General features: G+C 44.5%; 3 long non-coding RNA genes across 4 annotated transcripts; 2 read left to right on the top strand and 1 right to left on the bottom strand.

Moving 5' to 3' along the window:
• Nucleotides 1-411: 411 nt before the first annotated feature.
• On the bottom strand, nucleotides 412-8,279 carry LOC310833558. Of its 2 annotated transcripts, XR_014558790.1 has the most exons (3): nucleotides 8,239-8,279; nucleotides 2,898-3,159; nucleotides 412-1,287 (listed from the first exon to the last, which is right to left on the bottom strand). It is a non-coding gene; the product is annotated as an uncharacterized lncRNA (long non-coding RNA). The 2 variants fall into 2 exon arrangements; XR_014558791.1 differs by lacking the exon at nucleotides 8,239-8,279 and having other exon boundaries at nucleotides 2,898-3,828.
• A 1,097-nt stretch (nucleotides 8,280-9,376) lies between these two features.
• LOC310833043 lies at nucleotides 9,377-12,783 on the top strand. Its single transcript, XR_014558532.1, has 2 exons — nucleotides 9,377-9,939; nucleotides 11,655-12,783. It is a non-coding gene; the product is annotated as an uncharacterized lncRNA (long non-coding RNA).
• Nucleotides 12,784-19,310: 6,527 nt separating this feature from the next.
• Nucleotides 19,311-21,646, top strand: LOC310833524. The gene is made up of 2 exons (XR_014558747.1): nucleotides 19,311-20,012; nucleotides 20,955-21,646. It is a non-coding gene; the product is annotated as an uncharacterized lncRNA (long non-coding RNA).
• Nucleotides 21,647-22,511: the final 865 nt, after the last annotated feature.

Raw genomic sequence — 22,511 nt, forward strand, 5'->3', positions numbered from 1 at the left:
AAAAGAAGAAGTAACTCCCACTGAGCTTAATGGGGATTACACCCAGGTAAGTATGCTTAGGGCTGCTGCTTTAGGTAGCTAATTCACAGTGGAAAGCGATTGTGCAAAGAAAACACTGTGGCCATGAGATCAGTGCTGCCGCTGGAGATGTCCCTCCATCTTCTGAAAGGTTTTAGGCTTGGTTGAACATCCAGAGTTTCTTTAGCAGCATTTATTGGAGCAGGGTTCCTGCAGCATTTGGTCTGAGAGCAGCTGGGGAAGTGGCAAGACTTAGCACAGCCACAAGAGGGAGCACAACAGCGGGGGACACCGTAACCCAAATACTGGCCACTGCAAAGGGGAGAGGCAGGGGTCAGAGCATCTCATAACTGCCAGAAAAGGCGAATGAAAAGCAACCAAGGAGAAGATCAATTTGAATGCTTTTAGAATTTTATTGGAGGCCTCTGAAAGGACCCTGCGCCCCAAGACAAACATGGGCACCATCTACCCAACATTTACTTTACATTTCATTTGTTAAGAGGTAAAAGGAAAGAAGGGAATGACCCAACACTGGAGTGAAAGAGGGAGGTTCAAAAGCTTTGCATTGCAAGATTATCATATTTACAGCGGTACCTCGGGTTACATACGCCTTAGGTTACATATGCTTCAGGTTGCAGACTCTGCTAACCCAGAAATAGTACCTCGGGTTAAGAACTTTGCTTCAGGATGAGAACAGAAATCGTGCGGCAGCAGCAGGAGGCCCCATTAGCTAAAGTGGTACCTCAGGTTAAGAACAGTTTCTGGTTAAGAATGGACCCCCAGAACGAATTAAGTTCTTCACCCAAGGTACCACTGTACTTGTGAGTAACTCTAGTTGAGCTGAATTGTTCTTAATCTGGATTAAGCATGAAGTTAATGTCCCGATGGGGACACTGGATGGGCAGAGAAAACTTGCGGCCATAAGAGCATCGCAGCTGGTGGTGGAGATGTCATTCCGGTTTCCATAACGTTCTGATCTAGACTTGCTCATAATTCTGGGATTTCCTTAGCAGCATTTCTTGACTTGAGCACAGCAGGGGGTGCAGCAAGACTTGGAGCAGCAGTAGGGGACGCAGCAGCAGGCAGGCTTGGAGCAGCAGCAAGGGGTGCAGCAGCAGCAGGGAGCACAATAGGGAGCACAGCAGGGGGTGCAGCAGGGGGTGCAGCAGGAGTTGCTGCCACCGGATGGGACACAGCAAATGATGGTTCCTGAATTAGATGAAGAGCCACAGCAGTCACAGCCCATCTTGGTTGGAGAGAAGGCAAGCACTGGGAAAAAAAAATAGTCGTGTGGGGTTTTTTGAGGATAGGCAACATGTGGTTCAGTTCCTTATCATCATCTTTCTTCTTTGGCAATCCCTCGTAGCCAAGTAAGATTGTCTTCCATAAACACGGTTTTCACAATGATTCCATAAGTGACTGTGGAGGCCAATTCTGGATCCACACGTCCTTTCACAATGGGGACATTGGTTCCCAGGCCGGAGTATACAAATAGGGGTGGACAACTGTGCTTATTTTGAATTTTTGCTATCTCGTTTACCCCATTTTAACATTCCGTTTACTGCATTTCAACATCAGCTTACTCCCCCCTCTTTTAAAATATAACCTACTTAACAAAATGTTTTCATTTATTTTTCTCCTAATATATCTTTTTGGTTGTTTGCACCCCCCCCCTTACAACCCTACACTATACACCCCATATAATGCATTTTTCATGATATTAGCATTTTAATGTGCATTTCCCATGATATTTGCCCAACACAGAGATACAATGTATGCTCTGAGATGTAAAAAGTGGAACTATGTCATTTCTGACAGCAGGCTGATGTTTTGGATAGACATTGGGTTGCCTCCAACAAAATTATGCTCCACTGAAATTGATGGGCTGAAGTTAGTCATGACATTTATTTTCAAAGGGTCAACTAACTTCGATCCATTTATCTCAGTAGATCTACTCTAAGTAGCATTTAGTTGCCGACCAGCCATTGCATATGTTCCATTTAGAACTAATCACAGCTCGTGCACCCAAGACAATGAGCTATCGCTTAAGAAGCTCCTATTTCAATTTTTTATTGGACATGAAGTCCATAAGTGGATGTAGAAAAATGCAATATCTCAACCTCAATCCCTTATCCCCAACCTGCAAAACAAACCAGGGCTGTTAATGGGTGGCTAACCTGAAGGCAGGGAAGTTTTTGATGTTTGATGTTTTATCATGTTTTTAATATTCTTGTTGGGAGCCACCCAGAGTGGCTGAGGAAACTCAGCCAGATAGGCAGGGTATCAATTATTATTATTATTATTATTACTATCATCATCATCATCATCATCATTATGGTTCACCATATGCTGTTGGGACTCAGCCAGTATGGCCAATAGTCTTGGATGAGAGCTATAGTCCAGCGACGACTGAATGGTCAAAGCTTAGCCGCTCAGGGATTACAACAGGTGTGGGTACCTTTTGGCCTTTCAGTTGCTTCTGAACTACAATTCCCATGATTTCTGGCCATTGACTATGCTGGCTGGGACTGATGGGAGTTGTAGTACAGCAACAGCTGGAAGGCCAAAAGTTCCCTACACTTGACATGACACTTTTAATGGGAGACGCCAGGGATTGAACCTGGGACTTTCAACATGCAAAGCAATGCCCCCTACCTTTAAGTTAATGGTCCCTCCTGTAAGATTGATAGTTTGGTTAAAAGAAGAGTCCATAGACCACATGTGGAGAACCTTCAGCCCTCCATCAGCTCCAGCAAGCATGGGCAATGGCCAGGGCTGGAATTTGTAGTTCAGCAACATCCATCAGGCCATTCCTGCCATAGACTCTACCAAAGGAAAATCCCCCCTCCATAATGAACAATTTGTGAAATTCTCCTTACCTTCTTAAGCAGAGAGATGTCGAGTGGAACAGAAGCCAATGGATCAAATGAATGAGGAACCAATGTCCTGAGACCTTTTATACAGCTCCTTCCATCCTCCCCCTTAGGAAGTGAGGCACCATGGAAGAACAGCAAGTTCTCCAATAACCTGCGGACATGCCCTCTTTCGGTTTGATTCAATTCACATTCCTCATTACAAATTGTTTTATGGCAGTGTCTTCTTCCGTGGATCCCTTCCCACCGTCACAGGGTCAATCCCAGGCTAGAACCCATGCAGAAGTTTAATTTTAAAATAAGTATCATTGCAGGGTTTCCTTAAGCCATTAAGTGCCTTTGTCACCGTCATCCTATAGCTAAAGACCATAATTATTACCCAAGTAACCATAGAGGGGACCTTTATTGCTAGAAGTCGATGTTGTCCTTTTGTGGCATGTAATTAGCAATAACGTGGTTATTTTGCAGAGACTGGGTAGGAGAAGCTCTTTTCACATGCAATCCCCGGTTTGTTATATTCTGGATTTGGCCCTCCTGACTTCAGTCTTATTAAGGAGGATTTAAGAAAATAAGAACAGGCCAATGCCTGTCTAATCCCCTGTCCTGTTCTCACAGTGGCCATTCAGATTCTTGTGGGAAATACAGGATGCAAGCCCAAAAGGATCCTCCTGATGTTCAGAAGAATTACTGACCATTGAGGCAGAGCACAATCATAGAAACTAGTAGCCATCATTAGCCTTATTCTTCCTGAATTTGCACAATCCTCTTTTACAGACATCCAAGCTGGTAGCCATTTCTGCCTTTTGTTAGAGCAAGTTCAATACAGTCATACCTCATGTTACGTCTGCTTCATGTTACGTTCTTTCAGGTTACGTTCCGTGGGGACCCGGAAGTACCGGAAAGGGTTACTTCCGGGTTTCACCGTTCACGCATGCGCAGAAGCGCAAAAATGACGTTGCACGCATGCACAGAAGCGGCAAATCGCAACCCTTGCATGTGCAGATGCGCCGTTGCAGGTTGTGCTCTTTTCATGTTGCGAACGGGCCTCCAGAACAGATTCCCGTTCGCAACCAGAGGTACCACTGTAGTTTGTCCATGAGCTGTGTGAAAAAACTGCTTTCTTTGTTCTATCCTGAATAATAATTTCTTTAAAACAATTCTGGTATTGGACTTGTAAAAGGGTAAGAGAGTATTGGGAAGTTACAGATAGGTAGCCGTGTTGGTCTGCCATAGTCAAAACAAAAAAATTCCTTCCAGTAGCACCTTAAAGACCAACTAAGACCAACTAAGTTAGTTCTTGGTATGAGCTTTCGTGTTCATGCACACTTCTTCAGATACCATCTGAAGAAGTGTGCATGCACACGAAAGCTCATACCAAGAACAAACTTAGTTGGTCTTTAAGGTGCTACTGGAAGGAATTTTTTTTGTTTAGAGTATTGGGAAATGATCCCATAATGAATTGGGAGGGAAATGTTTGAAAGTACTTCTCCCCCCAAAATCAGAGTCCTTTCCGTTGGGGATAATTCAGACTGAAATTTCCAGGTGTCAGAAAAGGTTATTTATGTATATCACTACTGCAACCCGTGTTTTGTTAGCCCAAAAATGGAAATCGAGTGAGGTCCCAACTAAAGAAGAGTGGCAACAGAATATGTGCAGCTTGCAGACTTCACATATAGAATAAGAGAACAAGAAGAACACACATTCAGAGAAGATTGGAAAATGCTTATTGAATACAGTGGTACCTCGGGTTAAGTAGTTAATTCGTTCTGGAGGTCCGTTCTTAACCTGAAACTGTTCTTAACCTGAAGCACCACTTTAGCTAATGGGGCCTCCTGCTGCCGCCATGCCACCGGAGCACAATCCTGAAGCAAAGTTCTTAACCCGAGGTACTATTTCTGGGTTAGCGGAGTCTGTAACCTGAAGCGTATGTAACCTGAAGTGTATGTAACCCGAGGTACCACTGTATAGGGGAAATAACTGTACGTCTGAAAACACTGGCAGCATTGAAATAAATTCAGCAGTGTAAATGAAGTTATGATGGATGTAATAATGGAATACTGAATGGTATAGTTTTTGTAAAATATGCAGGGATTTATGATATGCAAAATGAACCTTTACCTCACAACAGTGAACACGATGAACCAATTGGTGGACTCTGTAGAGGGCAGCTTCCTATGTGAACCTATTCAGAAGAACACCAGACAGGTTCACTCCACCAACAAACCCTAATGGCTGTGTTCACGCGCCTCTTTCACAGGCATTGAGGGAGTTACCTTCCAGGGATCATGCCCAAAGCCAAAATCACATTGGATTTCTATTGCTCAATACTGGATTTAATTCAAATCACATTGTTCATTATGAAGTCTTTGAGGATGATGAAAGAGATCAGCATCCCCGCAGCAATGTAAGCCATGCAGAAGATGCATTCTAAACTGTGGAAAGGTTGGAGTTCTTTAACCAATAAGAGCAACAGAAGCCCTATGTAATTATTATCCGAGTTGCTTGGATAATACCTTGCCCATCCTCTATCACCAGAGGACAATATTTTCCCCCTTCATGCATATAATTAGCAATGCCTCTGACATGAATATTGTGTTTTTAAATATGTTCAGCACATAATTATGGGAGTCTACATGGGATGTTGTTGTTGTTGTTGTTGTTGTTGCTGCTGCTTTGCTTTTATTTGTTTATTCCATTTCGATCCCACTTTGCCCTCAAGGAGATCAAGGCAGGGTACATGGTTCTCGTCTCCCTCGTTTTATCCCCACAACTAGCAGAAACCTTTGTGTGGGATTCCACTAGAGCAGTGTTGGCCAAACTTGGTCCTCCACCTGTTTTTGGACTACAACTCCCATCATCCCTAGCTAACAGGACCAGTGGTCAGGGATGATCTGAATTGTAGTCTCAAAACAGTTGGAGACCCAAGTTTGGCCAACACTGCACTAGAGGAACTCGTTAGTTGAATTCGTCTCACTGTCATTACGTTATGCCATCCAATTAATTACAATGCAAGTGTAGAGGAAATGTAACCAATTACATATTATTTGTGGGCTGAAAGCAAAATGTGCTTTCTATCTTCAGGTGGTGGTAGTGGTTGTGGCTTGTTATCGGGTCACCATATGGGGTCAATGGCAAAAATGAATAAATCTAAATCAAATAAGTGTTGGAAATGTAAAGAGAAAGGAGGTTCTTTTTATCATATATGGTGGTCTTGTAGTAAGGTTAATGCTTGCTGGGAAATTATATACAGTGGTACTTCAGGTTACAAATGCTTCAAGGTACAAACACTTCGGGTTACAGACTCCGCTAACCCGGAAGTAGTACCTCGGTTTGAGAACTTTGCCCCAGGATGAGAACAGAAATCGTGCGCCTGAAAACCCAGCTCACCCACTGAGATAATATGCAGGAGAGTTGATGGTTGTTTCCTGAGTTGGCGAAACTCCTTTGATAATAAGAAACCAAGCCTTTAGCAACTTCTGTTTAAGCTTTTAAACACCCACTGAAAGCTTTTCCATAATAGCTAGCTGACTTTGGATTTTATTTTTTAAATACGTGATTATATGCTTTTGGGTACAGTTGTAAACCACTCTGATTTCCCCCCCCCCCCCATGAATAGCAGTATCTAAATATTTTTAAATAAATAAATAAAACCCATAATCGTTCACCTGGATTGGTGGGGCTGTTTTGTTCTGCATTCAAAGCAGGTACTCGACCTGTTGGACTGGCTACAACATTTCCAAACAAGGCAAGAGAAAAATCCTCTTGTTTTGTCTTATGGTTTTGGGATTGTCTTATCTCCCATACACATATTTTGCATTGGGTCAACAGTGGAGTTACTCACAGAGATGGAACAGAACTAGGAGAACCCAGTTTCAAAAACAGTCATGCCTCCTCCACGAATTACAAAGCAAAGAGTAGAATGAGAGAATATGAAAGGTGATCTACAAATTAGTAGAGGAGGCAGGTGCAAAGCTTGAGGGAATCAACTTGGAACACCGAACAAAAGGAGAGAAGCAGCAGGGTGAGTCTGGGTGGTGGTGGTGGTTTCAGGTCCCCTAGTAAAGGTAAAGGTAAAGGGACCCCTGACCATTAGGTCCAGTCGTGGCCGGCTCTGGGGATGCGGTGCTCATCTCGCTTTATTGGCTGAGGGAGCTGGCGCACAGCTTCCAGGTCATGTGGCTAGCATGACTAAGCCGCTTCTGGCAAACCAGAGCAGTGCACGGAAACACCGTTTTACCTTCCCGCAAGAGTGGTACCTACGGTATTTATCTACTTGCACTTTGACGTGCTTTCGAACTGCTAGGCTGAAAGGAGCAGGGACTGAGCAACGGAAGCTCACCCCGTCGTGGGGATTCGCACCGCCGACCTTCTGATCGGCAAGTCCTAGGCTCTGTGGTTTAACCCACAGCGCCACCCGCGTCCCTCAGGTCCCCTACTTGCTTCCAAAGCTTCCCTTGAGGTTGAGCAGCAGCCCTGCTTAGAAGAGCAGCAACCAGAACCGCAGCCACAAGAGCCAGAACTACTGGGACCACAGCAAGGGCGGCAGCAGCAGTTGCAGCAGCAGCAGCAGGGAGAGCAGTGACAATTGGAACCACACAACATCTTTGAGATGAGGATGGAAAGAAGAGAATTTTTGTGAATTCGCCTCAAGAGACTCAAGGGAGCTTCTCCTTGCAAAGGATGTGCTCTACCATTGAGCGATGGCTTTCCATATTCCAACCCCACCTCCCAGCCGGGGTGGAGGAACGGGGTGCGGTGAGGGTGGGTCGCCCTGGGTGTCATCACTGAGGGGGGTGACAAAATGCCAGGTGGCACTCACCATGGGGCCTGCAGCACACCTGAGCCACATGTCTTTCCTGGGAGAGACGCGGTGGCTTATGCACACAGGCTCTGCGCTGCCCCAAATGGTCTGCCTGCCGCCTCCCCCTCAGCTGTAGGGCGGTGATTGGGAGGAGGCAGGCAGACTCCTTGGAGGCCCCACAGAGTGTCCTGCCCCAGCTTGCCCCACCTCTGCGGGCGTCTGGCCTGCCCCTTGGCGCAGGGAATGCACGGTGCCCGATCAGCTTGCTCCGCTGCTGCCTCCCAGGCCTTAGGTCATGGAAGGGGAAACTGCAGCCTCCCATATGTTGTTGGACTTCAACAACCCATCAGCCACAGGCATCGGAGTTTGGGGAAATTGGGGCCCAGCAACATCAGGAGGGCCACAGCTTCCTTACCCCTGCTTTATCTGAAGATGTCAGCTAATTCTATCACATTCTTATGTTTATCCCTTTGCTGTGAACAAAGATCTGCTGAGCAAAACAGACCTTATTAAGCAGTTCACAAAGATTCCTTGAGCTGTACTTACCTTGTTAAGCAATGGGAAATGGCAAGGAGGGATGCATCCTATTGAGCAAATGAGGAGTTTTGCTGGGGGAGGGCAGCTTTTATACAGTTCTTTGGAAGTGAGACACCACCACGAAACGGCAAGGTCTTCATTAAACATCAACACACATGGTCACCTGCCGTGACGTCTAATGGTTCACGGCGCTTGACTCAACCCCCATATCCCATTCTTCTTTAGAAGTGTGTTTGTACTATGTATGATTAAAGCTTTGTTTAGATAATAGCACAGTGATTCTCAGGGCTTCCCAGGAGGCACAGAGAGGAGTGTTTTCTTTTTTAAAGGACACATTGTGGAGTCTATGGATATTGTAGGGTCTGCTTATTGGGAACATGTGACTCTTGACTGTTGATTATTATCTAAGGTTTAATGAGGTCACATCTGACCCCTGGGCCAGAGGTTTCTCACCACTGTTGTAAGGGGAAGAATCTTGGATTTTGATTGTTTTTAAGACTTGAATAGTAGTATAATCAATAACAGTATTCACATTGTCAAATAGGGTTATATCCAACCATAAACTGTTCATGGAAGAGTGGAGACACTTTTTGGACTATTTGAAGAACTGTTACAGTCAAATGAAAACATGGAATTATGAGCAGTGGAAAGAAAATAATAATAAGTGAAATAGATGATAATTGTATTAGATAAAAGTATGTTATATAAAGCAGAAGGTATAAGGTGGAAATAAGAACATCATTGATGTAAGGGTGGAAAGTCAAAATTTTAAGAAAAACATACACTGAAATTTAAGGAAATTTGTAAAACATGTGAAAATCAATAAAAAAATTATGAACCCCCCCAAAAAAAATTTCAGTTGGTCTACTCTGAGTAGGGCTGATACTGGATACAACCAACAAACAAAAAGCTAATGAAAACTTTAAAAGAGGAACATAATCCAGATAATTACAAAGCATTCCTAAAACTTAGGGATGCATCCAATGTGAAGCCTACTCAGAGTAGACCCAATGGAATAGATGGGCATGACTAACTTAGGTTCATTGTTTTTAATCGGCGTACTGTAAGTGGATGTTTGTTGACTGCAGTCCTTAATTTTGACTGCAGCTACAACCCCTAAGCAATGTCCCACCGTGATTATCCAGCTTTAGACCTTGCTGGTTGCATTGCAAGAACCTTTGCCCTCCAGATGTTGGCCACTGGCTGTGCTTGTTGGGGTTGATGGCAGTTGCAGTTCAGCAACATCTGGAGGGCCGAGGCTCCCCACACCTGTGATAATCTGATGATGCATCAAGAGGACTCAGAGTCAAAAGAATTTGGGAAATAATGGCTATTTAGTCATATGGTCCCCACAAGGAGAGCATTGGAGCAGTAATCTTCCTCCTTAGGTTTCTTATTTTAAAATCATTCATGTGCCTCCTGGTCTTGGAATTACCACGTTGCTAACTCAAAATCCCTTTAATCACACGCCATGGGGAAGTGCTCTTTTAATGAGAAATGGGCATTCCTTCGAGGAGCATGAATTGGATGATGGCATCAAGGAAGGAAACGTGTTTCGATGATGAGTGAAGGCTCTGCCGTTCCACGGCGGTGCCTCACTTCCTACAGGAAGGTTTGGGGGAAATATATAAAAGGTGTCCCCATCCCCAAAGATCTTCATTATCTCACTTGGGTTCATTGTCCTTATACCAGCTTCAACCTCTCCGAACGGTAAGTTGCATTTGACAGGTCATTACTGCAATGGGAAATGGTTTACTTTTAGATCAGGGCACGGTAACCTGTGGCTGTCTGCATTTTGTTGAACTCCAGCTCCCATCCAGTATGGAAAATACTCAGGGATGATGGGAGCTGTGGCCCTTCAACATCTGCAGAGCCGCAGGCTTCTAATGCTCAAAGTAGACTGTATTAAAGATTAAACAGTAGTGAATGTGTTGCTTTCAAAATATGATGCTTTTAAAAATTACTACATACTGGATGAGGGTAAATAAACTTAAACTGAATCCTGATAAGAAAACTGATTATGGTAGAGGTCTAAGTAAAATTGAGCAATGTATCAATAGGATCACATTCTCCTATAGGAACCAAATTAATTGCTAAGAGGGTACTATTGAAAGCATCCTTATTCCAGGAATCCTTGTTTGTATACTTGCTTGCTTGCCTTTTCATTTATTTCATGCAATTTATATAATGTTTGTTTGTAAACAAAGAAACAAACCTCAGAGTGGTTTACAAGAAGTTGGTGGCTAAAGTCCAGGATACTTTTATCAGCATTGGCTTATTTGTTGGCTATGCCCAGCACTGAATAACAGAAGCCAGGCCAGTGTCATTCATGCTTGTTGACTTCCAGGTTAGACTACTGCTGTGTGCCTTATGTGGGGCTGCCCTTGGAGGCTATTTAGAAAGTTCATTTAGTGCAGGCAGCTGTGGTTCTCTTGAGCCACCTATATTAAAATAGAGCCATAGATTTCAATTGCCCCCCCCCAGTCTTTTAAATTTTCAAACCCTTAAAAAGTAGATTTATTTTATTGTCTCAGAGAAGCACCTCTAACATGATTGTTCCCCTACCTCCCCACCCCCCAAAAAAATGGCATTCCAGAAGATTCCACCTTATGGACTTCAATAACCTAAAATGACCTTTTCTGTTGAAGCCCCAGAGGCCTGGGATTCTTTACTGTAGGAAATTGGAGCCTGCTTTTGCTAGGAAGTACTATGACATCTACCCACTCTTTAAACCTTGGTGCTTCCAACATATATTCAGTGGTTCATGGTTAATGTGCCAGGGTTCTGCAGAAGGTGCTGTCTCAAAAGCTACCTTCTTAAAGGTAAAGGTAAAGGGACCCCTGACCATTAGGTCCAGTCATGGACGACTCTGGGGTTGTGGCGCTCATCTCGCTTTATTGGCCGAGGGAGCCAGTGTACAGCTTCTGAGTCATGTGGCCTGCATGACTAAGCTGCTTCTGGTGAACCAGAGCAGCGCACGGAAACACCGTTTACCTTCCCGCCAGAGCTGTACCTATTTATCTACTTGCACTTTGATGCGCTCTCGAACTGCTAGGTTGGCAGGAGCAGGGACCGAGCAACCGGAGCTCACCCCGTCGTGGGGATTTGAACCGCTGAGCTTCTGACCAGCAAGCCCTAGGCTCTGTGGTTTAGCCCACAGAGCCACCCGTGTCCCTACCTTCTTAAACATGGCTAAATTTCAAAGAGAAGTTGTCCCAAAAGCTCAGAGTCGCCTGATCTGTTTATTCATTTTTTTAAAACCACATCGTTCATCTCAAAAACCTGGCTACCCTACTAAACATGGGCTGGATTTTAAAGAGTGCTTTTCTCAAAGGCTCAGAGTTTGCTAATCTAGTTTTTTAAACACACACACACACACAAACCACAGACCGTTTTCTATCAATACCCCCCCCTTTGCTTTACAGAAATGGGAAACGGTGGTTCTTCCTGCTGTGATTGCGATTGCGGTGGTAATGGCAACAACGATACCATGATTGTCTGCACACCCTCCTCGGGTTGCCGGCCTTGCTGCACTCCCTGCTGCTGTGCCCCAATGTGCTGCCCACCTTGCTGCCCTCCCTGCTGCTGCTGCTGCCACCCATCTTGCTGCACGCCCTGCTGTTCTCAGATGTGCTGTAGAAAATGCTGAGCCCAGCCCACGGCTGCACCACGAGGTGCCTTCTCGTGGGTAGCCATCTCCTCTCCCCATTACTATTCTACAGGTAGCCATCCCCCCCACCAGCCCTCCACCCTTGTCGCTTCCACTCCCCAGTTTCCATCTCAGGTTCCTCCACACCCCCATTGGCAACCAAGGTGTGTCCACTCCCCCATTTCCATCCCAAGTGCAGCCACTTCCCCCCCTGTTTCGACACCATGTGGAGCATCTTGTCCTTCCAGATGCAGCTACTCCCCCATTGCCATCTAAAGTGTAACAATTCCTCCTTGTTCCCACACCCTGGCTGCAGCAACTCCCCCCATTGCTATGCTTAGGGTGACTACTCCCCATTCTGCCATACTGAATGCAGACATTCTCCCCCCACATTGCTCTCCTAGATGAAGCCACTGCCACTTTCCATTTCCATTCCAGGTGTTTACACTCCCCTTGCCCCTTGCTTCCATGGTCAATCTTCCCTGTCCCCTGTCCCTGTAACCAGCCACCCCCACTTTGAATATGGTTGCTCCCCGCTATCCCTAGTCTCATCACTCTGTCTGTTCCTGCTGCTCCAATGGTTGCAGATCCAAATGCTGAAATCCTCTTCAACTTGCAAGCCAACTTCAACAGAAGGGGAATCTGGCATGGAAGCTCAAGTCTGCCATCTGCCAGAATAACAGCGGGAATGAACTTCAGCAACACTACATTCCATGGTGATTTGAAGACTAGGTGATTCACTTCCATGGCCTCCATCTTGCTAATTTGCCTGCCTGAAGCTCTTTCTTAAATTACAGATCCTTCTTTGGCCACAAGGACATCTTGGAATGATACACCTCTCCCCCCCATGATCTATTAGCTGTAATTTGAGAGGCTCAATACAATAAAAGATTGGAATGATTGAACTTGTGTCTTGTCATGGAATTAAGGGGTCATGTGGTGGTGAGGGTTGTTGGCAGCCAGATCCCACCAAAGCAACACTGGCTGGGCTTCCAAGGAGCTGGTGGCTGCTGTTGGATAAGCTCTTTTGATCCCCTAGGGTGGAGATAAGGGGCAAACAGAACGGCTTACAGCAGGGTTGGGAAACTTTTTTTCAGATCAAGGGCCGCATTCCCTTATGACCAACCTTCCGAGGTTCACATGCCAGCGGTAGACAGGGTGGAATAATGATTGGAAAATTCCTCTTTGTCTAGTAGCCTACTTTCTACAAACACAGACACCCCTCTCTATCCTCCATAAAGGCATTACAAGAGTTCAAGTATATATTCTAGTCAGGCAGCCCCCTGAATTAGGGCCAGTGATGGATGTGGCCTGAGGAGAGAGGGGGTGGCTGAGGAGAATTCCTAGATTCAGGTCACAAAGCCTGAGATTCCTCACCTATGGGTGTACATGGGTTGGAGAATCCACAGAAGGTGAAAAGCCGGGGGCTGAAAATGGGAAGAAGCCTAGCACGTTTAGTATGGAGGAGAATGAATAAAAGGATAGAATGTGGAGGAATAAAAGACAAAGGGAAGGAAATCAGTTTCCTCCTGTTGCTGCATTTTTTCTCCAGAGGTATCCAAATCCACTTGCAAAGGGGCTTTATCTATGGCTGTGTTCATCAACCTTGTGTCCTCTTATCTTGTTGGACTACATAAGAACATAAGAAGAACCTACTGTGTCAGGCCAATAGCCTATCTGGTCCAGTATCTCGTTCTCTCAGATGCATGTGGTAAACCTGAATCAGGACATGAGCTGAACAACACTGTGTCCACCTGTGATTCTCAGAAACTGGAATTCAGAAACATTACTGCTTCCAAATCACTGAGTTCAGCTCCCATCACTTCCCCCCCACACCCCCAGTTTAGCCAGTGTTCAAGTATAGTAGGAGTTGTAGTCCAACAACCTCTGTGGACCCAAAGTTGAAGAACACTGACCTGTGGAATGACTATGCTGCAGATTCAGCCTCCAGGATGCAACCCTGTTCTCGTTGAAGGATAAACTACCTTGGCTTTATGAGTTCAGATCCCTGGTACTTATGTTTGTGGGTGTTGGAAGGAGGAAATGAGGAAGGAGGACATCTGAAGTACTGCAAAATAGCATTTATCTGAGCCTAAGGCCCAGAAACTCCTGTGCTTAGATATTTGGAAGGATGTTTCAGCAGGTTGTTGGGACAATGCTCCATTTGGGGAGCCCAAACCTGTCAGTTGTAGGACAATGCAAGAAGCAAATGGGAAAGGATATGTGTGCCCTTGGAAAAGGTCTCTCCTCTGCCCTGGAAATGTGTTTGGCTTATAATAAAGGCCATTTTATTTTTAGCCTGCCAGTTGTGCTACCCCAGTTTTGTGGTTGGAGTGAAGGCATTCTTTGGATAGAAAGCTCCTATATTCTTAATAAAACCCACTACATGGAATATAACCATATTATGGGGCCGAAAGTTCATATCCTCCAACATTTCTCTGATAAAATAGGGATATCCTATTCCATAATAGTAACTTAATTATCTGTATATCCTGCTCATTTGACTAGGTTACCCCATCCACTTTGGGCGACTTCCAACATATATAAACACACACACACACACACACACACATAATACAGTGGTATCTCAGGTTAAGAACTTAATTCGTTCTGGAGGTCTGTTCTTAACCTGAAACTGTTCTTACCCTGAAGCACCATTTTGGCTAATGGGGCCTCCTGCTGTAGCTGCGCTGCTGCTGCACGATTTCTGTTCTCATCCTGAAGCAAAGTTCTTAACCTGAGGTACTATTTCTGGGTTAGTGGAGTCTGTAACCTGAAGCGTATGTAACCTGAAGTGTATGTAACCCGAGGTACCACTGTAAAACATCAAACATTGAAAAAACCTTCCCTATACAGGGTTGCCTTCAGATGTCTTCTAAAGGTTGTATAGTTACTTATCTCCTTGGCTCGGGGGTCGTGTAACTCCATACCCACCATCATTTTTCAGATGAAAACAGGGACACCCTAAGGAAAAGAGGGACATTCCAGGATCAAATAAGAAACTGGGATGGGTTCTGTAAATCCAGAACTGTCCCTTGGAAATAGGGACATTTAGAGGGTTTGAAAGTCCTCTTTCTGACATGTACATTTTCTACTGCGTCCAGGTGGAAATTGCTAAAATGTTCAGTAAAATCCAGACATATAGCATCCCATTTTGGAAGTGTAGATTTTGGCTGTTTTCTTTAAAAAATAGCTCAAAATTTCAAACAACAACAACCAAATTCTCAACAACTTTTGCTTCCAGATTTTCACTTTTTGAAATACGGCAACCCTATCTTAGGCTACAGGTAGTCAATGTCCGGCCTCCACTGTAAGAGGCAATATGCCTCTGAATACCAGTAGCTGGGAATCACGAGTGAGAGAGCGCTGCTGCAGTCAGGTCCTAATTTCTGGTTTCCCACAGGCATCAGGCTGGCCACTGTGAGAACAGGAAGGTGAACTAGATGGGCCATTGGCCTGATTCAGCAGGGCTGTTTTGGTGGGCAACTCCCCTTTGAGGAAAGAGTTGCAGCATTTGGAGTTTTCTCCAATCCAGAATGCGGCAGCTAGACTGGTGACTGGGAGTGGCGGCCGAGACCACATAACACCAGTCTTGAAAGACCTACATTGGCTCCCAGTACATTTCCGAGCACAATTCAAAGTGTTGGTGCTGACCTTTAAAGCCCTAAATTGCCTTGGTCCAGTATATCTGAAGGAGGGTCTCCACCCCCATCGTTCTGCTCGGACACTGAGGTCCAGCGCCGAGGGCCTTCTGGCGGTTCCCTCACTGCGAGAAGCCAAGTTACAGGGAACCAGGCAGAGGGCCTTCTCGGCAGTGGCACCCACCCTGTGGAATGCCCTCCCAACAGATGTCAAAGAGAAGAACAACTACCAGATTTTTAGAAGACATCTGAAGGCAGCCCTCTTTAGGGAAGCTTTTAATGTTTAACAGACTACTGTATTTTAATACTTTGTTGGAAGCCTCCTAGAGTGGCGGGGTATAATTAATAAATTTATTATTATTATTATTATTATTATTATTATTATTATTATTATTATTATTTAAAGAAAGGGCACTTAAGAGGTGACATGATGGAAGTTCATTAAACTATGCATAGAACAGATATTGGTTTTTCTTCTCTCTTTTTTAAAAAAATTCTTTTTATTGAGTTTCAGTTACAAAAAAACAACAACAACAAAAATATGAAACAACAGTTTCAGAAAAAAGAATGGAAAACAGAAAAGAACAAATATCCATACTTAACACCAAAAAACATCAATTTCTGTTACGGTTCTTGGTCTTATACTTCAAAATTTTATGCCTCTTCTCCTCTCAAAACACGAGAACCTGTAACCATCCAATGAAACAGTGTGTGGGAAGATTCAAGACACATAAAAGAAAGCATTTCTTCACACCACAAAGTTAAGCTATGGAACTTGGTCCCACAGGAGGCAGTGATGGCCTACAACTTTGATGGCTTTAATTGGACAAATTAATGCAGGAGAAAGCCACAAATCATCACTAGCCATTATGGCTATACTCTGTCCCCACAAACCAAGCCACCAGTGCTTCTGAATTTCAGTTGCTGGTAACCACAGGAGGGAGTGATCTTGTTCCCAGGCCCTGTTTGTGAGTTTCCCACAGGTATCCAGTCAACCACTGGGAGAACAGGATGCTAAACTTGATGGGACACTGTCATGATTTAGCAGGTTCTTCTTAGGAACAGAATTTGTCAACGGCTCTTGTTGGCCTCCAATTCCCACCAGCTCCAGCCAATTGACAAGAAAGATGGTAGTTGGAGTCAAATAATATCTGGAGGGTCAACCCCCCCCCCCAATTTATTAGCAGATCCTATGCTGGTAAACTGGCGTCAAACCTTTGCTGAAGCCCCTCTAACTCTGTGGTTCATGAACTGCAAATAAGAGAAGACTTTATACTTAACAAGAAGGCTAGAAATACTGCAATGAAGGCCCAATAAAAGTCAGAATCACATAAGTCAGAATCACAAGGAACCTGGAGCACCAAGACACTCATAGTCAAAGCACCCCAATATTCACCTTTTAAACACAGACATGTGACTGCCTTTGGGGCTAGCCTAAGAATAATCCTGCTATTATCCAAAGATAGCTTAATTGCCTACCCGTACCAAAACAACAAGTAAATAAATATTTGCCCGGTGAGCTGTGAATTGAGTTAAAGAGCATGAACCGGAAGTTTGAGCATGGGGCTGAATTATCATGAATATAGGGCACGGGATTTTCCACCTGTTGTTTATATCTCTTTGGTTGTTTTATTTCTTGCTTAGCTTTGTTCTAACAATATAGTTGTCCAATATTGCCCTGAAACATTTCATTCCACAATATTGTACGTATGTAGCATGTCACAATACATATTTAAAGCACATGGACTTGTCCCAAAGACTCCTGGGACATGTAGCTCACCGCTCATTGAGCTACAATTCCTAGCATCCTTAACAGTTCCCAAGATTATTTGGCTCAGTCATGCATTTTAGTTGAAATTTGAATTTACAGTGTATCTACAACTTGCATAGGATCAGCCTGTAATATTTTGAGACCCACATCTGGACCTGGAGTAATCAAGAAGGTGCCGTGAAGGACAATGCCACCATTGAAAAGTTGCTCTAGCACTTCAAATGTCTATGAATTAACTCACCTCTCCTTTCCTTTTGAGGTGGTGAGGGTAGTACCTCCACCCATTGAAAACTGCTTACTGCTAAAGGAGGAAGTTGGAAAGGGAATGCTCTTCCACACTTCCTGTTTCTGGGAATTAGGAATTGGATTAGCCCAATAGTGGGTCCAATAGTCAAGAAGGCAGTTTCTGCCCATGCTGTTGAGGGAAGTGAAGGGTAGATGGGGCTCAACCTGGGAAGATACTTGAAAGAAAACTTTGATCTTAAACCTCTGCTGCCTTGTGGGATATCTTTGGGAGAAGAAAAGACTAAGGAGTAAACCCTACACAAATCCATAGCTGTCAACCGTCCCTTATTTGGTGGGAAAGTCCCTTATCCCAGCACTGAGTTCCACTGCTGTCCCTTATTGATGATGTCCCTTAAATTTCCCAGGTTTTCAAAGGAAGCAGCTCCTCTCCCTCCCTCCTTCCCTGCCGGCCAGGGAGGAGGGAGGCTCCAACTGTGTTGCTTGGCTGTGTTGCTCACCCAATAAGGAGTCTAAGAACGACTGGGGGGTGGAGCTTGCATGCCTTGTGCAGATCAAATTGGCTGCTGGTTGGGCTTTCTGCCTTTGGCTCGGAGGGGCAGAAGTTGAACATATCTGTGTTTGGAAAATCCCTTATTTTCGAAGCTGCTGGTCCCTTATTTTCAAATCTGTAAGTTGACAGCTATGCACAAACCCAGAGTAGAGTCCCTAAGACAGTTGGATGGTGCCTTGTCTGCTGCAGCAACTCCTGCAGCCAAGCTGGTACCAAACGTATTGCTCTGCTTTCCTTTGGTCCACATCAGTGAGGCAGACAGAGGAGTCTTGTCATCCAGGCATCCCAAGACCTCAATACACACTGCCCAGGTTTGCACCCCAGGGAGGTCACTTTGGTGCTGCTAGCACAGCAGATTAACTTCACCCCCAGAGGTGCACTGTATTGCCTCTCAAGACAGACAGATGCCAACAACAACAACAACAAAGTCTGTCATTCACTGATCAGAAAATAAGGGTGCTTTGTTGTTCTTCCTGAATGAGCATATGCAGAGGAGGCAACACAACCAGAAGAATACAAGCAGATTTCCCCATCTGCATTCTTACACAACCCTATAATTCTGTGGTGGTGAACCTTTTTCAAGCCTTAGAAAGCTGTCACATAAATAGGGGAAACAACTGGCCATAGGGGGAAAAGCCCGCTATCCACTCAAATGGCAGATTTAAGAGAGAGTCTGTCTGATGGATTCTGTCCTAGATTTTGAGGTTATGCTTTGTCAGATATGTTGCTGGCACCCATAAGCTTCGTAGTATTCAGCTATGGAGATCCCGATGAGAAAAGCCATCAGCAGACATTCACTCCAATATTCTGTAACAGAATTTTGGGCTAGCTAGTTTGAAAATTATTATTTTTAAAAGATTTTTTATTAGTTTTTACAGTTCAATATTCAACACATTCATCATATAAAATAAAAAAATTCCAAAAATCCAAATCCCCACCTCTACCCCGTGACTTCCCTCAACTTCCAGAGCCAGTGTGGTGTAGTGGTTAAGAGCGGTAGTCTCGTAATCTGGGGAACCGGGTTCGCTTCTCCGCTCCTCCACATGCAGCTGCTGGGTGACCTTGGGCCAGTCACACTTCTCTGAAGTCTCTCAGCCCCACTCACCTCACAGAGTGTTTGTTGTGGGGGAGGAAGGGAAAGGAGAATGTTAGCTGCTTTGAGACTCCTTAAAGGGAGTGAAAGGCAGGATATCAAATCCAAACTCTTCTTCTTCTTCTTCCCCTTCTGGTTCTTTAAATATTTGCTACTTCTCCTTAATTTGTTTTTCCTTAATTTTGTAATCTTTTAGCTAAACGCTCTTATATTCTTATCGTTTTATACCATGTTTTCTTTCAAATTACATCTTACACTTGATTAAATTACATCTTACACTTGATTAATTTCCAAATTATTATTTCTTAACCTTTACATTTGCTTTCTTGGTTGTATGTCTTTACTCAAACCCTGCTAGTGAGTCTATTTCTTTACAATGTTTCTGTAAATACAGCATGAACGGTTCCCAATCTTTTTTAAAGTCTCTATTGTCATTGTCTCTGAGTCATCCCGTAAGTTTCACCTATTTCTGCGTATTCCATAAGTTTAAACTTGCCATTCTTCTTTCATTGGCATCTTGGCATCTTTCCATTTTTGGGCTAGTAGAATCCTAGCTGGGCTAGTTTGAAAATTATAATGTTAACTGATGACCAGTCTCATCATCTGCATCATTAAAGGAGCATAATTTTTAATGGGAGTTGAATTGAGCCAGGAAATATAATCAGGAAGAAATAATGATGCCTTGGAGGTTGAAGAAGAATTTTCAACTTTTCGATGATGTGTCACTTCCTAGAGGAAGGGCGACTTGAGATGTATAAATAAGGTCCGCCATTCCGCAGAACTTCATCCAATCCACTTGGGTTCATCATTACCGGCTGCTTCTGCTAACTAAGGTAGGAATTATTCCATTGATGTTCAACTTTGGGTGGACTTCTCATTGGTTATTTACTGATTGCATGGAAGGCTATTACCCTCATGCCCTCCTTGCAGGCTCTGACTGCCATGGGAAACCTTTATGATAAGTCTAGATGGAGCTTTGGTCTGATCCAGCAAGACTCTTCCTGCGTTCTAATGAAGGAGGGTGAGGTTAGGGAGGTGAGAGATTAAACCTTGCAAACCTCCCTCTCTCTGGTTGAAGAGCCATAGCTCACTGGAAAAGCACCGGCTTTGCATGCAGAAGGACCCAGGTTCAATTCCCAACATCTCCAGCAAGTACTGGGGATTGCCCTTTGCCAGAAACCCCAGAAAGCCACTACCAGCCAGTATCGTAGACAGAACTGAGCTAGATGGATCAATGGTCTGACTCAAAATGAGTTAACTTCATATGTTCCTAGGAGACCAAAGTGTGGGGGGGGAGGGGTGTGTGGATTCCACCCTCTTCCTTCTCCTCCAAACCCACTTGATCCCAATCTCCCCATTTGGTCCCGGAGACTTTTCCCAGCCACAACCCATCTTCCCCACCACACCCCTCACCAGTCCTATTTTGAATCCTCCTTGAGTGTTTTTACCTGGCTGGAATGTGTCCTTGAACTCTGATCATGCCCTTTGCTTGCTTGGATGGAGGACAAAGAAGGGTCGTTGGAGTGCGTGAGCAGAAATTAACCTGCTGTACAAAGCTAAAATTCACATGTGTTGCTCCATCCACTTTCCCCTTTCGCCTACTGCCATGTGGCCCCCATAAGGTTTCTCAGAAGGGAATGTGGCCCTTGAAATGAAAAAAAATAATAGTTCACCATCCCTGGACCAGAAGGATACCCATTTTGAACCAGCAAGTGTCTCTTTTTTGTTTCTTATAGTAACCATACCTAACTGAGGTGTTTTGATTTATCTTCCAGCTTTTCATTCGCTCAACAAAGATGAGCTGTTGTGGCTGTTGTGGTGGCTGCTGCGGTGGCAGCGGAAGTGGGGCAACCATCATTTATTGCCCAATGCCCATGGCACCCCAGCCATGCTATGCACCCCAGTGTATCCCTGTCCAAAGCTACTATCCTTCCATGCAATCTTGTTGCCAGTCTCTGCAATCCGCCTGCGCCCCTGCAAAGGCCTGCTGCCAGTCTCTGCAATCCGCCTGTGCCCCTGCGAAGGCCTGCTGCCAGTCTCTGCAATCTGCCTGTGCACCCGTGAAATCCAAGGGGGGCGCCATTCCCCTTCAGCAGAGCTTGGGTTCGGCCAAGATTTGTTAATGGAACATCTGTGAAAATAAAACCCAGCCTCCAAGATGCTCAATCATCAGATGGATTTGGAGTATCATCAGCTGAAGACTTCCTGGTCTATCTTCTGCCTGCAACTGGTGAAGGCTATCACCTCTCTCATCCTCCTTTGCTAAACATCTCTTCTTTTCTTTGCTGGAATTAGTACAATATTTATCACAGCTGTTATTAAGAAACAGGAGTTTCGCTGCTGAATAGTCTTCTTGATATTTTCCGTTGATAGGTGAGCTAAATTGCTTTCATATTCTTCTCCTCTATAGCTTCCTTCTTGGATGAGGTACCTAGAGTACAATAAAGCTTACATGCAATTTGCACAAGTTCCTGTTTGTTTTGGTGTTTTGTTGCAAATTACTTTGCTTGAAATGGTCTCACTTTCCTTCCAGATGAATGTCTGCTACTTGGGGGAATGGGTCAGGGTGGAGACAATTCTGGAGATAAAAGGCCCCTACAAACCACTGTTTTATTACAGTGTATTCTACAACATGCTCTTGACGTAACAGCATACACACAGTCTCTAATCTTGTGGATACAGTGGTACCTCAGGTTAAGTACTTAATTCGTTTCGGAGGTCCGTACTTAACTTGAAACTGTTCTTAACCTGAAGCACCACTTTAGCTAATGGGGCCTCCTGCTGCTGCCGCACCACCAGAGCACGATTTCTGTTCTCATCCTGAAGCAAAGTTCTGAACCCGAGGTAATATTTCTGGGTTTGCAGAGTCTAACTTGAAGCATCTGTAACCTGAAGCGTATGTAACCCGAGGTACCACTGTATTCTAAATGCATTGTGATTTACCAATGATATTTATTTTTTTAAAATAACAATGGATGCTGAGAGACCCAGCAACTCCTAGAAGTCCTTGAATTGGGCCTGGAACTGAACTCGCAGCAGAGCATCAATCATGGATTTCTTCAGCTTTAGTTTCTTCTGTGATGCTTCCCCAATGCTGTACCACATTATTGCTGCCTGGAAGGTCTACAGTGAAACAAAAGCAGGTCAGAAATAAACCAGAGTATTTGTGCCATAAAAAGTCTCAACAGCCAGTGTGGTATAGTGGTTAGAGTGTCAGATTAGCACCTGAGAAAGACCAGGGTTCAAATCCCACTTGTCTATGAAGCACACTGGGCATGATATTGGGCCAGTCATTACTTCTCAACCTGATCTACCTCACATGGTTATGGTGG

This window comes from Podarcis gaigeae, assembly GCF_964106915.1.
Source record: "Podarcis gaigeae genome assembly, chromosome: 16".
In the NCBI taxonomy this organism is placed as follows: Eukaryota; Metazoa; Chordata; class Lepidosauria; order Squamata; family Lacertidae; genus Podarcis; species Podarcis gaigeae.